The sequence below is a fragment of the Bos grunniens genome, chromosome 6 (genome assembly GCF_055505025.1).
Source record: "Bos grunniens cultivar Pamir isolate PY7600 chromosome 6, Bosgru_T2T1.0, whole genome shotgun sequence".
Taxonomy (NCBI): domain Eukaryota; kingdom Metazoa; phylum Chordata; class Mammalia; order Artiodactyla; family Bovidae; genus Bos; species Bos grunniens.
This window is the reverse complement of record NC_141170.1, coordinates 54,941,544-54,955,263: the sequence shown is the minus strand read 5'-3', so window position 1 is coordinate 54,955,263 and position 13,720 is coordinate 54,941,544. Positions and strand designations below refer to the sequence as shown.

General features: G+C 37.6%; 1 long non-coding RNA gene across 8 annotated transcripts in view; it reads left to right on the top strand.

Annotated features, from left to right (window-relative positions):
- LOC147370739 (uncharacterized) overlaps window positions 1–13,720 on the top strand; it is a 353,056-nt gene that overhangs the window by 20,836 nt on the left and 318,500 nt on the right. The window contains exons 2-3 of one of the 8 annotated variants that reach the window (XR_015166169.1): window positions 3,397–3,521; window positions 4,386–6,692. The exons of the other annotated variants lie outside the window; for them this stretch is intronic. This is a non-coding gene — a long non-coding RNA (uncharacterized LOC147370739). Of the gene's footprint in view, window positions 1–3,396; window positions 3,522–4,385; window positions 6,693–13,720 lie in introns of those variants that run through there. 8 annotated transcript variants of the gene reach the window in all.

The following is a 13,720-nucleotide window of genomic DNA, read 5'->3' as shown; positions in this document are numbered from 1 at the left end:
ATTGTAAAAGTGTTAGTTGCTCAGTCATTCAGATTCTCTGCAACTCCATGGACTGTAGCTCAAAAGGCTCTTCTGTCCATAAATTTCTCTAGGCAAGAATACTGGAATGGATAGCCATTCCCTTCGCCAGGGAATCTTCCTGACTCAGGGATCAAACCTGGATCTCTTCTATTGCAGGTGAATTCTTTCTGGGAACCATCCAGAAATTGACTCCAAAATAGTATATAAGCATATATATGTCATGTATCCTATCCATATGGTTTTGCATAAGAATTAGTCTCTTTAATGTTTTGATTTATTCATGTGTAAATGGAGTTACTAATATGTCACTGACAACCTCATAGGGCTATGAGAGTCAGAGAGTGATGACATGTAAATGTCATGTTGGGAAACCTCTATAGTTATGGATTCTTTCATTTATTAATCTATTCAGCAAATAGTCATTAAGTATATAGTATGTTCCAGGAATGCACACACACATATATTTTAATATAGATGATCAATTTGGATAAATGGTGGAAAGGAATGTGGGCCCTTCACTATTATGTTGGCCTGTGGCAAGGATCCTTATTCTAAAGGATAAACTCAGGCTAATGGAAGAGAATATTTAAAACAAGTGCAGACAGACGAATTTAAGTTATTTGAGCTACTGGGCCTGAGAGTTTAAGGGGACAGAGGCAGAGCAGCAATTCTGTGGCAAAAAGAGCATGTAAAATACCTTAGGCAAATAATTATTAACTGGGAAACTCCTTGAGCTTTTCTTATTTATTTTTGTGGTAAATTCCAACTCATGTAAAATAAGACATGTTTATAGTAAAATTTAGCATATCTGTTCTAAAAGTTTTCATTTTAGAAAAAAATAGCCAGGTGGCACACTGATAAAGAATCTACCTACCAAGGCAGGAGATGTCAAAGATGTGGGTTCAATCCTTAAGTTGGGAAAATTCCCTGGAGGAGGAAATGGCAACCCACTCCAGTATTCTTTCTGGAGAATTCCATGGATAGAGGAGCCTGGTGAGTTACAGTCCATGGGGTTGCAAAGAGTTGGACACGACTGAGCACACACAACCAACATAAATATCTACAATATCTACAAGTAGAAAAGCTGGCTTAAAACTCAACATTCAAAAAGCTAAGATCATGGCATCCAGTCCCATCACTTTATGGCAGATAGAAAGGGAAAAAGTCACAGTGACAAATTTATTTTCTTGAGCTTCAAAATCACTGTGGACAGTGACTGCAGCCATGAAATTAAGATGTTCCTTGGAAGAAAAGCTATGATGAACCGAACTGAGACAGCATATTAAAAAAGCAGAGATGTCACTTTGCTGACAAAGTCCATCTAGTCAAAGGTATGTTTTTTTCCAGTAGTCAAGTAGAGATGTGAAAATTTGGACCATAAAGAAGGCTGAGTACCGAAGTATTGATGCTTTCAAATTGTAGTGCTGGAGAATTCTGTGAGTCCCTTCGACAACAAGGAGATCACAGTGGTCAATCCTATAGCAAATCCACTCTGAGTATTCATTGGAAGGGCCGATGTTGAAGCCTGAATGCCTTGGCCACATGATGCAAAGAGCTGACTCATTGGAAAAGACCCTGATGTTGGAAAGATTGAAGGCAAAAGAAGAGAGTGGCAGAGGATGGTCAGATAGCATCACTGACTCAGTGGACATGAATTTGAGCAAACTCTAGGAGATAGGGAAGGACAGAGAAGCCTGGCGTGATTCAGTACGTGGGGTCACAAAGAGTTGGAGATGACTTAGCGACTGAACAACATCTGCTATATTTCTCCTGTTAACAAGTATTAAAGTTATTTTAATATCTGCAAAATGTTCAATAGAGTTTATCTAAATCCAAAGCTCACTTAAACATTTATCTAGTCCTGAATATTTAAGTAGTTTCAAGTTCTTATTGGAAAAGACCCTGATGCTGGGAAAGATTGAAGGCAGGAGGAGAAGGGTATGACAGAGGATAAGATGGTTGGATGGCATCGCCAACTAGATGGACATGAGTCTGAGCAAGCTGTGGGAGTTGGTGATGGACAGGGAAGCCTGGTGCACTGTAGTCCATGGGGTCACAAAGAGTTGGACATGACTGACTGAACTGAACTGACTGAAGTTATTAATAATGTAAATCATGCTGTCATACATCGCCATTACTGTATATTTATGTTTGTGTTTATATTCAATTTGTCATTGACAATCAATTCCAAGAAATTTAATTGCTAGATTAGAAATAACAAGAATTCTTGATAAATATCACCAAGTTGCCTCCAGAAATAATGTACAAATTTATATGTATACCAGTAATGTTTTTGTTTTCACATATTTAACAATAGGAGGTAATTGTCTATTTTAAAATTCTTTGCCATTATGATAGTCTTCCAAATATATCCTCTCCTTGAATTGCAATTTATTGGATTAAATGACTGAATTTTAATTAACTTTTTGACTTACAAAAGCTGTGCATAATGTAGAAAACTTTTAATTTGGAACTAATTCTACACTAGTGAAAGCACCACACAAATCTATGTCATGAACATATACACATGTGTAAAAATTTCTTCCCACTTTAAATTTATAAATTTTAAAAATAAGAAGTGTTAACATCAGATTTACATTCCTAGCAAATTGTTAAGTATGCAATATATTGTTAACTATAGGCAATATGCTATAAATTCTAGGATTTCATCTTCTCTAAACAAAACTTTATACTCCTTGTTTAGTATCTCCCCATCTACTCCAATTCCCAGCCCTTGTAAACCCCAATTCTACTCTCTGCTTTGATGAATTTCATTATTTTAGATTCCTTGTAAAAGTGGTATTTGTCCTCTTGTGTCTGACATATTCCATTTAGCATAATATCCTCCAGGGTCATCCACGTTGTAACAAATGACAGAATTTCGTTTTTCATGCAAGAATATTCCAATTTATTTACCCATTGATGGACATTTAGATTATTTCAACATCTTGGCCATTGTGAATAGTGCTGTAATGAACATGGAGGTCTTAATATGTTTTTGAAACTGATTTCTGTTATTTTGGGTAAGTATTAATACTTAGTGGGATTGTGGGATATGGTTACATTTTTATTGTTTTAAGGACAGCAGGCTTCCTCAGTGGCTCAGCAGTAAAGAATTTGCCTCCAATTCAGGAGATGCAAGAGATTCAGATTCCATCCCTGGGTGGAGAAGATTCCCTGGAGGAGAGTAACCCAGTCCAGTATTCTTGCCTGGAGAATCCATGGACAGAGGAGCCTGGTGGGCTACAGTCCATAGACTCAGACAGAGTCAGACATGACTTAAGTGACTTAACATGTGCACACTGTACTCTCTTCCAGTTTGCAGTCCCACCAACAGTTTCTACCCATTCTTTCCAAAATTTGTTGTTAATTTAGTAGCCATCCTAACAGGCACTCCAGGAGTTGGTGATGGACAGGGAGGCCTGGCGTGCTGCATTCATGGGGTTGCAAAGAGTCGGACATGACTGAGCGACTGAACTGAACTGAACTGAACTGAACAGGTACAAGATAATAAAATGGCTCACTGTGACTTTGATTTGCATTGCCTAATGATTTTGGACATTGAACACATTTTCACATGTTTGATATTTGTCATCTTTGGAGAAATGTCTATTCAGTTCCTTTGCTCATTTTTGAATTAATGTTTGCTATTGAATTGTAGGTGTTCTTTATGTATTTTGGGCGTTATTCCTTTGTCAGATACACAGTTTATTAATATTTTCTCCCATTCTATAGGTTATCTTTTCATTTTGTTGATTGTTTTGTTTGCTGTGCAGAAGCTTTTTAATCTGACACAATCACACTTGTATTTTTGCTTTTGTTATCTGTGTTTCGATGTTATATTCTATAAATCACTGTCAATGCCAGTGTTCAGCTTTTTCTTCTAGGAATTTTAGGCCTTAAATTTAAAGCCCAATTTCTGGTTTTACATTTAAGTCGTTAATTCGAGTTTATTATTATTAGTAGTAGTATGATGTGAGATATCCACTTTTCCCATCATCACTGATTTAAGAGAGTCTCTTTCCCCATTGTGTATGCTTGGCACCATTGTGAAAAATGAGTTTGCTGAATATGCCTAGGTTTATTTCTGGGCTCTCTGTTAAGTTCCATTTGGTCTATATGTCTGTTTTTACTCTAGCACTATACGATTTTGATTACTGTAGCTTTATGCTACATGATAAAATTAAGAAGTGTGATTCTTCTAGCTTTGTTCTTCTATCTCAAGGTTTTTATTGTACTTTGGCCATGCAGGGTTTCTTGTGATTCTATATGAAGTTTAGGATTTTTATTTCTCTTTCTGTTAAGAATACCATTGCAATTTTAATGGGAATAACAGTGACTCTTTTGATCATTTTGGTAAACAGGGACATTTTAAAAATATTAATTTTCCCAACATTCAGAAAACGAAGATCATGGCATCTGGTCCCATCACTTCATGGGAAATAGATGGGGAAACAGTGGAAACAGTGTCAGACTTTATTCTTCTGGGCTCCAAAATCACTGCAGATGGTGACTGCAGCCATGAAATTAAAAGACGCTTACTCCTTGGAAGGAAAGTTATGTCCAACCTAGATAGTATATTCAAAACCAGAGACATTACTTTGCCAATAAAGGTCCATCTAGTCAAGGCTATGGTTTTTCCTGTGGTCATGTATGGATGTGAGAGTTGGACTGTGAAGAAGGCTGAGCGCTGAAGAATTGATGCTTTTTAACTGTGGTGTTGGAGAAGATGCGAGGAGATCCAACCAGTCCATTCTAAAGGAGATCAGCCCTGGGATTTCTTTGGAAGGAATGATGCTAAAGCTGAAACTCCAGTAGTTTGGCCACCTCATGCGAAGAGTTGACTCATTGGAAAAGACTCTGATGCTGGGAGGGATTGGGGGCAGGAGGAGAAGGGACGACAGAGGATGAGATGGCTGGATGGCATCACTGACTCGATGGACTTGAGTCTGAGTGAACTCCGGGAGTTGGTGATGGACAGGGAGGGCTGGCATGCTGTGATTCATGGGGTCGCAAAGAGTCGGACATGACTGAGTGACTGGACTGAACTGAACTGAACTGACTGAATTTTTCCAATCCATGAACATTTATTTGTGAAGAGAGGCTGATTTTCCCCATATTTATTGTGCTTGTATATGTTCTTTTGTGATGTTACTTTTCTACTTTTCTTTCTGCTATTCATAATGTTACTATTTATGAGTCCTATACAGATGGAAGTTTTTAATGTTTTCTTGTGCTGCATTGGCAGAAAAAAGTATTATTTATTGATTTGTGGTATTAAAAATTGGGAAAGAAGGGGATATTTGATAAATGGTGATGATAAATTATTTTGGAAAAAGTTCAGGGAGAAGAGGTTTGGAGCGAGTGTTAAACCATTACTTGTACATTCATAAACGTTCACTTCAGGTGGATTGAAGAGGCAAATGTAAACAATATATTAAATTTAAAAGAAATCATGGAGTAATATCTCTGATTTCAAACTTGTGAAATCCCTTTTAAGCATAAAGACAATGAAATTTGTAAATAAAGTTAAGATTTGGCCATAAAAATATCAATAAATAAAACCTATAATATAGATTTAATATCCTTAAAAAAGATTACCAAGAGGGAATGACTGACTTTACATGTAAATACATGCTAATAGTGGGTGGAATTAAACAACATAAAAATACTAACTTTTTAATGGAGTCCACACTTTAATCTTATGTTTTAAACTGCAGAACCATTTTTGTAGTAAGATATAATGCAAATAAAATTGGAATTTCATATATAAGAATATATATGAATCAGTTTAAATCCTTACTGCAATCCTTTTCAAGTAAATGTGTTTGTATTTTGGTGGTATTTTATTAAAGAATGATGCTGCTTTCCTAATTGGCATGGGTTTACTTCCAGAGAGTCCTTCTATTCAGCCTCTCTTGAGCTGAAGCCCAAGCAGCAGTACCTACTATGGAGTCCACACTAATGTCGTCCATGTCGTCTGATGACTCGTGACCAGAGCACCAGTCTCTTTCTTAGGCTCAGGGCTGCTGGTCCTAACTGCACATTAGAGCACCACATCTGGATGTCAGACTGTAAAGTAATATGTGCCAAACAGAGTGATCAATCTCCCTCTCCTCCTTAGTTATCCCCTCTCTCGGTTAGTGATATCATTGATCACCTAGATACCTGTTCTTGTGTCATTCTGCACTCCTTCTTGTTTGTCATTGTGCAGATCTAATTATTTCTCAATCATTTGTGATTTCACTTTAGAAATACTGCTAATTTTCTTCTTCATTTCTTAATAGTATTTGTTTAGTTCAGGTTCTTCTTATTGATCACCTAACTCTTCCAATAACTTGCTAATTTGTCTTTTTATCTCTTTCCCTCATTCTAAAATCTAGTTAGATGCTAAAAAATTGTCTGTAAAGCAACGCTCCATGTATATTCTGGAACATTTTACAACTATGAAGGCAGTTTTAAGAAAATATACTCTTTATGCATCTCATTCAAACCTCCATATCCTATCACACACATTTTTTTTTTTTTTAATCTTGGAAATTGCAAGTGTTTCCCTAAGTGGAAGTAGCTTTTCCAAGTAACATATAGAAATGTAATAAAGGAATGACTGGGTGCTTGCCAGTGATTGTGGGTGAAGGACAAGAAGAAGGAAACATGAAAGGAGAATTAATATTCTTCACTCCTTTCTTCTACCTCCTGTTCAGCTTGCTCTCATCTCCTTTCTCTTTTTCTTGATCTTAACTCTTTAGATCAAGGAACATGACTGACTTTACTCAGTACACTGGCAAGGGATATAAACATAAACTCACTGAAATTTAACCAAATATGGATCAAGCATCAGAATGAACCACTAAAACCAAGTAAGTCTTTTACTTATAAATTGTCTTATCTTTAGATTTGCCATAATCAAGTACTACACAGATACAACTTCCCTTAAATAAGATTTTCTTTCTCTCCCCAAAGTAAGGAACCTTTGTATTTTTCATAAAACTGAGATCACAGTGATTTTTGATGTTGATTGTTGAGTAATATGGATTCATCATTGTAGTGAAATGTTGGGACAAATGCCTAATTAAAGCTAATGAAATTATTTATCCATTGAAGGGAACAAAATGTTTAGCAATTCCTCTTTGACATCGGTGTACCCATCGTGATTCTGAGTGAGGTTATCAGGAGAACAAAGACGGAGTATATATTTAAATATAATCATTCTATCAAATAATATATTTTCTTAATTATAAAGTCTTTGATTTACAAATAAAATTCTTCATAAACTAAACAACCAATTTGTCATATACTAGGTATAATTAAAATGAAATTTTCAATAATCTTTATACTGGACATTTTTCTTGATAATTTTATTACCAAAGAAATTTTTAACTATCTCACATGGAATTTTTTGAGATCCAAAATCTAGACTTTCATAAGTACATATCTATTTGATTTTAAAAAAGTGAAAATTTCCTTTAGAATAAGACTTAGAAATAATAGAGATTGATCTTATTGAAGTATTTTTGCTTAGTGTGTTTCTAAAATATTTTTTTTGGACAGCTACCCTGTGAACACTGAAGAACTTGTGGCACTAACTCTAAAGTATTTAAAGGAAGGAGGTTCCCCCTGTCTATAATAATTGACCTTTGGTGTGGTCTTAGAAGAACAAGGCTGAACTGTCCTTTACTTTTGTTCTTTGAGTCTCATGTGCTTATCATGATCATGACAGAGTTTAATTTCCTCTAAGTCTATAATAAAACAAAAAAGCAAAGAGAAGCCAAAAACCAGAAGGAAAAAGGGCAATCTTTCATGTCCTTCTTAATACATACAGAATTATGGGGGTTCATTTAGAAGCCTGATGGGAAATTCAATATAAGAAGGCATTTGAATAGAAAAAGTATTACAGTACTAAGAATAACTACTATTTATTGAGAACCAGCACCATGCTAACTGTACAGACAACATCTCAATTAATCCTCACCAAAAAAAAAGTGTTTATCTGGCACCTACTGAAACAAATGAACCAAACATTCAAATGACTTATTTAACAAGACTCAAGGCACTTATTGAGTACGGCTATGTGGGTGCCAGGCCTGGTAAAATAGTCTGCTGTGGTTCTCTGGTTCTTGAGGAATAATTTATCACAAAGAAAAACAAAGTTGTAAGTAGAATTTAGGTGAATAGGTTTCAGCATAAGCAAGAAACAAAGCAGATCTTCATGTTGATGTATGGCAAAACCAATACAGTACTGTAAAGTAATTAACCTCCAATTAAAATAAATAAATTTATATTAAAAAAAAAAACAAAGCAGATCTGGAAAAATCTGAAATGGGTACCACATCTGACTCACCCCTTCTCTCGTCCCAGTAGAATCCTCTAGGGTGACTCCATCCTCCACCTACCCTCTTCACAGTATCTTCATCAAACATGTTTGATCCATGTCCTATCCTATTACAGCACTGTTATCTACCATTTGCTGTGACAGTGAATTAATCAGATAAACTAACCCTTACTTTTGTGTGAATAAGAAACAAAAGCTTATAAGATATTCCTCCAGGTAACAGGTAACTTTCTCACTGAACTCCTTGCAAAAAGCGTCAAAGTATTTCTAGGAATTGAGAAAGGATGATAGGAGAACAATTTGGGGGCAGAGTAAAAAAGACATTTCATCTCCTTTAGGATACTCATTCATAAGTTGCTCATTTGATATATTTTCCCCTTAATTCAACAAGTGTAGCATCTTTCATATGCAAGGCTAGTTTTAGGCACTGGGGGTACAGTGGTGAATGAGGCAGCATAGGTCTGTTACATATTTCTAGGGTCTGTAAAAAGATACAGACTCAATGTTTAAGACGTTTGCAGACTTAGAAGCCATAGCTACGATAGTTTGCTAATGCTTTTGCTTTATTTATAGAATTGGTCCTATATAGGATAAACACTGAACTCTACTTGCCCTTTAAGAAAGCATGCTAAAGGCTTGAATGAGATCACCTGAATGTGCTTTAGGACACTGTCTTCTCTGATCACCCTGTTAGGAGTATGAATCTAAAGCTCAGTTTACCAACTCAAATATGTACATGGGCCCAACAGTCAAAAAAGAAAAAAGTCAGTGTCAATGATTTCAGAAAATCAGTGTCAAATTAAGACAGATGGGTTGATGGGGACTGTGTTCATTTGAAAAAATATGTATGTTTACTTGTTTGCTTACTCAGTTGTGTTCAACTCTTTGCAGCCCCATGAACTGTAGCCCACCAGGCTCATCTGTCCATGGGGATTCTCTAGGCAAGAATACTGGAGTGGGTTGCCATGCCCTCCTCCAGGGGATCTTCCCAAGCCAGAGATCAAATCCAGGTCTCCTGCATTGCAGGTGGATTCTTTACCATCTGAGCTACCAGGGAAGCCCAAGAATACTGGACTGGGTAGCTTGTCCCTTCTCCAGGGGATCTTCCCAACCTAGGAATTGAACCAGGGTCTCCTGCACTGCAGGCAGATTCTTTACCAGCTGAGATACCAGGGAAATGATGTTCAAAAACAAAGCTTAGAAACACAGTGCCAGCCATCTAAAGCACAGCCCAAGATCCCAGAATTAGATCTCTGTGTCACTACATTTTTATCTGTGATTGGTAGGATTGCCTATAATACTCAAAGGTGAAAGAACAAATCAGTGAGTTAAGGTTATATTTATGGTTCCATGGGCTAACTAAAATTAGCTTAAGAAATGTTACATTATTCCATTTAAATAGTTATTTCATGCCCATAATGTCTTGGACTCTGTTCTCCGAGCTTGGGATACATTTGTGGCAAGCTAGATGAAAATACTTGTATTTGCAGGGTTTGCATTCTAGCAAGGTATAGAAGTAAACAGCAAATGATTTAAAAATGTGCTCTGGCAAAAGAGAAAATGGAGACACATTAATGGAAAATAAAATACTTGTTGTGGTTGCAGTTTTTCATAGGAGACTGAGGAGAACATATTTAAAAGGGGGATGTGAACCAGTTCTTCAAAGTCATGATGGAGTTGCCATGTGAATGGTCAATAAATACATTTCAAGCTGAGGGAAGAGCCACCTGGGAAGATAATTTGTGATTTTTGTGAGGCCTTCAAGTGACATCTAAGGGGGCCAGTGGTAGGGGTGAAGAGAATGAGGGATACAGTACAATGCTAAGGGCTTTATAAACCACTTTAAAGACTTGCTTTTCTCTGAGTAAAAATGGAAATTGTTACATGTCTTTTTTTTTTTTCCCCAAAAGAAATTAGTAAATTATGTTTGAAGGATTACTGCAGCTATAGTGTTGATAAACTCTATGAAGACAAAGGTAGAAACATGAAGACAACTTTAGAGGCTATTTAATAACCCAAGCAAAAAATAATAGTTTATAAAATATTCTTCCTTCCTTAGTAACATGAAACCATGTTAATGGAGTAAAATAAAACTGTCTTTTTTTTTTTTTTTTAACTCTGCCATGCCCACTAAGCTTTCAGTTTCTTAGTTCCCTGGCCAGTGATTTAACCAAGATACAGCATTGAAGATGCCAAATCCTAACCCCTGGACTGCCAGGGAATTCACACTAACATATAACATTTTCGCTGACCTCCTTTGATGATACTGTGTAAGATATTTCTAGGAACAGAAATGACTCATGTGGTGGTGGTGGTGGTGGTTGTTCAGTCGCTAAGTCATGTCCAACTCTTTTGCAACCCTATGGACTGTAGCCTGCCAGGCTCCTTTGTCCATGGGATTTCCCAGGCAAGAACACTAGAGTGGGTTGCCATTTCCTTCTCCAGAGGTTCTTCCCAACCCAGGGATCAAATCCACGTCTCCATTGCAGGTGGATTCTTCTTACCACTGAGCCACCAGAGAAGCCCAATGGTAATTGCAGCTGCGGTTTGTATTAATAATTACTGAGAAATTTGACAAAACTACTTGGGTGGTAAATGACAGCAATGGCTGATGGTGAACCATGTATCTCAGAGGGTACAATGAAAGTTTTAGAAATTGACTAGGAATAGGAGAAAGATACACAATCTTTTTGATCTCCCTAAAGAAAGCTGAGCACAGAAGAATTGGTGCTTTTGAACTGTGGTGTTGGAGAAGACTCTTGAGAGTCCCTGGGACTGCAAGAAGATCCAACCAGTCCATTCTAAAGGAGATCAGTCCTGGGTGTTCATTGGAAGGACTGATGCTAAAGCTGAAATTCCAATACTTTGGCTACCTCATGTGAAGAGTTGACTCATTGGAAAAGACTCTGATGCTGGGAGGGATTGGGGGCAGGAGGAGAAGGGGACAACAGAGGATGAGATGGCTGGATGGCATCACCAGCTCGATGGACCTGAGTTTGAGTGAACTCCAGGAGATGGTGATGGACAGGGAGGCCTGGCATGCTGCGATTCATGGGCTTGCAAAGAGTCGGATACGACTGAGCGACTGAACTGAACTGAAAGAATCCAAATAGAGCATTTCTTAAAGTGTATGAGACACCACTGATTTGCAGTCCAGAATAACAGGCATACTTAGGAACCATTGCAGGCTCACTTTGACTCATGGTAATGGTGGTAACCCTAATTGTTTTATGAAGATTAGAGTATGAGAGATGAAGTATATTCTGGAACCTGGGTCTTCTTTAAGTGACTGTCATGAATAAGGTTACAGGGCCTAATGAGATATGTTGAATTCAAGGCAGATAATAGCTAAGTTGGAGTGTAGAGAAGGAAGCCACACTTTTCGACTGAAATCTGAATCGTTACAGGATGGCAAGCTGCTCATATGCCTGAGGTGTAGTGAAGCCAAACAATGCCAAAACACTGGAGTTTGGAGCAGAGAAAGTTTTATTGCAGGGCCATGCAAGGAGAAAGTGGCTTGGAGGTCAGAGGCGGTCACAGGGTATATGAAGGGTTTCAGCAAGCATTTTTAAAGGCAAGGTGAGGGAAGGGGTCATAGGGTATATGATCAGCTCCTGCACAATTCTGATGGGTTGATGTTGAGATAACAGAGCAGTTCACATTATCAACCCTTAGGCTCCAGTAGGTCCAGGGTCTACTTTGCTCATGATCATCAAGTAGTTAATTTCTTCACTACTAAATGTAGTGATTTTTAGCATCTGAAAAACTCAGGAAGTGTGCTTGAGTTACTTACTGGGTAACTTGAGTTACATATCTGGGTACTTAAAAGAGGAACTACAGCAGAGGATATAGGGGAAGGGTCTGTCTGGGAAGGCCCCATAGGATCCTGCTGGATTAGAGAAAGACAAACGGAAGGAATTTTATTTCCAAACATCAAGGCCAGTGTACCCTAGATTGTAATGAGCAAAGGAGGTTGGATGAGTAAAGTAGGCAATGGCTGGATGAAGTGTCTGTTAGGCTAAGCCTGTTTATTAATGTTACGAATTATCATCTAAGCTAAGGATGTTTTGAGAGAAAGAAACGGTGTTTCTATTATTGACTATGCTGGCAGGAATACAAACCTATCCTGTCTCAGGGCACACTGGGATGTAAGGTCATATACATTCTGAAGCAGGTAAATTACTCTAAATTGCTGTAGTCTTATTTGTATTATCCACCTGATGGCAGCATAGGACAACATAGGATAGTGTCCTGTTTATCTGACCTGAGAGTGACATTTTCAGGAAGGCTGTGTGTGTGTGTGTGTGTGTGTGTGTGTGTGTGTGTGTGTGTATGTTTCCAAAACTCACTGCAATTTGTTAATTGTATTTATGGAATCCATCCATGCATTTTTGTTTTGTAGGAACATTTATAGAGATTGTAAATATATATATATATGTATCTACCCTAATGGCTAATCAGCCTTTTCTTCAAAATAGATATAAACATTTCATACTTCCTTAAAAGGAAAGCCTTTTTGCTTTATAACAAGATAATGAACAAGGTGTATACATTTAAAAATCAATTATGTACTAGGAGTATACTCTTCCTTCGGTTGTTGCTGAGACAGCCTGACATAGCAAATTTAGGCCAGTTTGAGAGTCACGGCTTCTAAATCAAAATATGTTTAAGCCCCATCTTACAAATTAAATGCCAAAATTTCCTTAGATGATAGTGTCTAGACTCTCTTACTGATTGTGAGATGAGCTAGCTTGGGAATCAGAGCTACCCAGCGCCTTTAGATGGGAAGTGAGGTTAGGTCAATTGTTGTCACCAAGAAGTCCAGCAACAGACAGGCAGGCAGGTGGCATTCTTGGCAGGTTAGTGCAACACGGCAGGAGACACATTTGGCAGCAAGTAACATATTAAGCTCCAGGAAATTTGTTTACGTCTGGGAACCTTGATGGTAGACAAGGGTCTTAATCCCATGAACAGGGATTTAGTCCTTGGATCAGGGAAAAGAACAGCTATTTTTAATCACATCTCCCAAACTACTTTGCCGAAGGGTGAGAGTTATTGGAATACTGACCAATTCCTTCTAATTATCTCTGGGAGAGGCTCAGGATGGCCTCTGTAGGGTTGGAAATGGATTCTGAACAGATGGATGGAGGCTAGGACCAGACAAATACTGACAGACCATTACACTACAGCACTAATAACTTCTGCTTAAATAGCCGTGGGCTTTACTCTGGCACATTAACCTCCAAAACCACTAGGACTCCCCTTGGAAGTGCAACAATAATTAGGATTCATTCTCTTGTCAGGTACTATGCATTGTAAGGACCCAAACACTAGATGGAATCTTTAGGAGTTCAACTAGGGCACAAA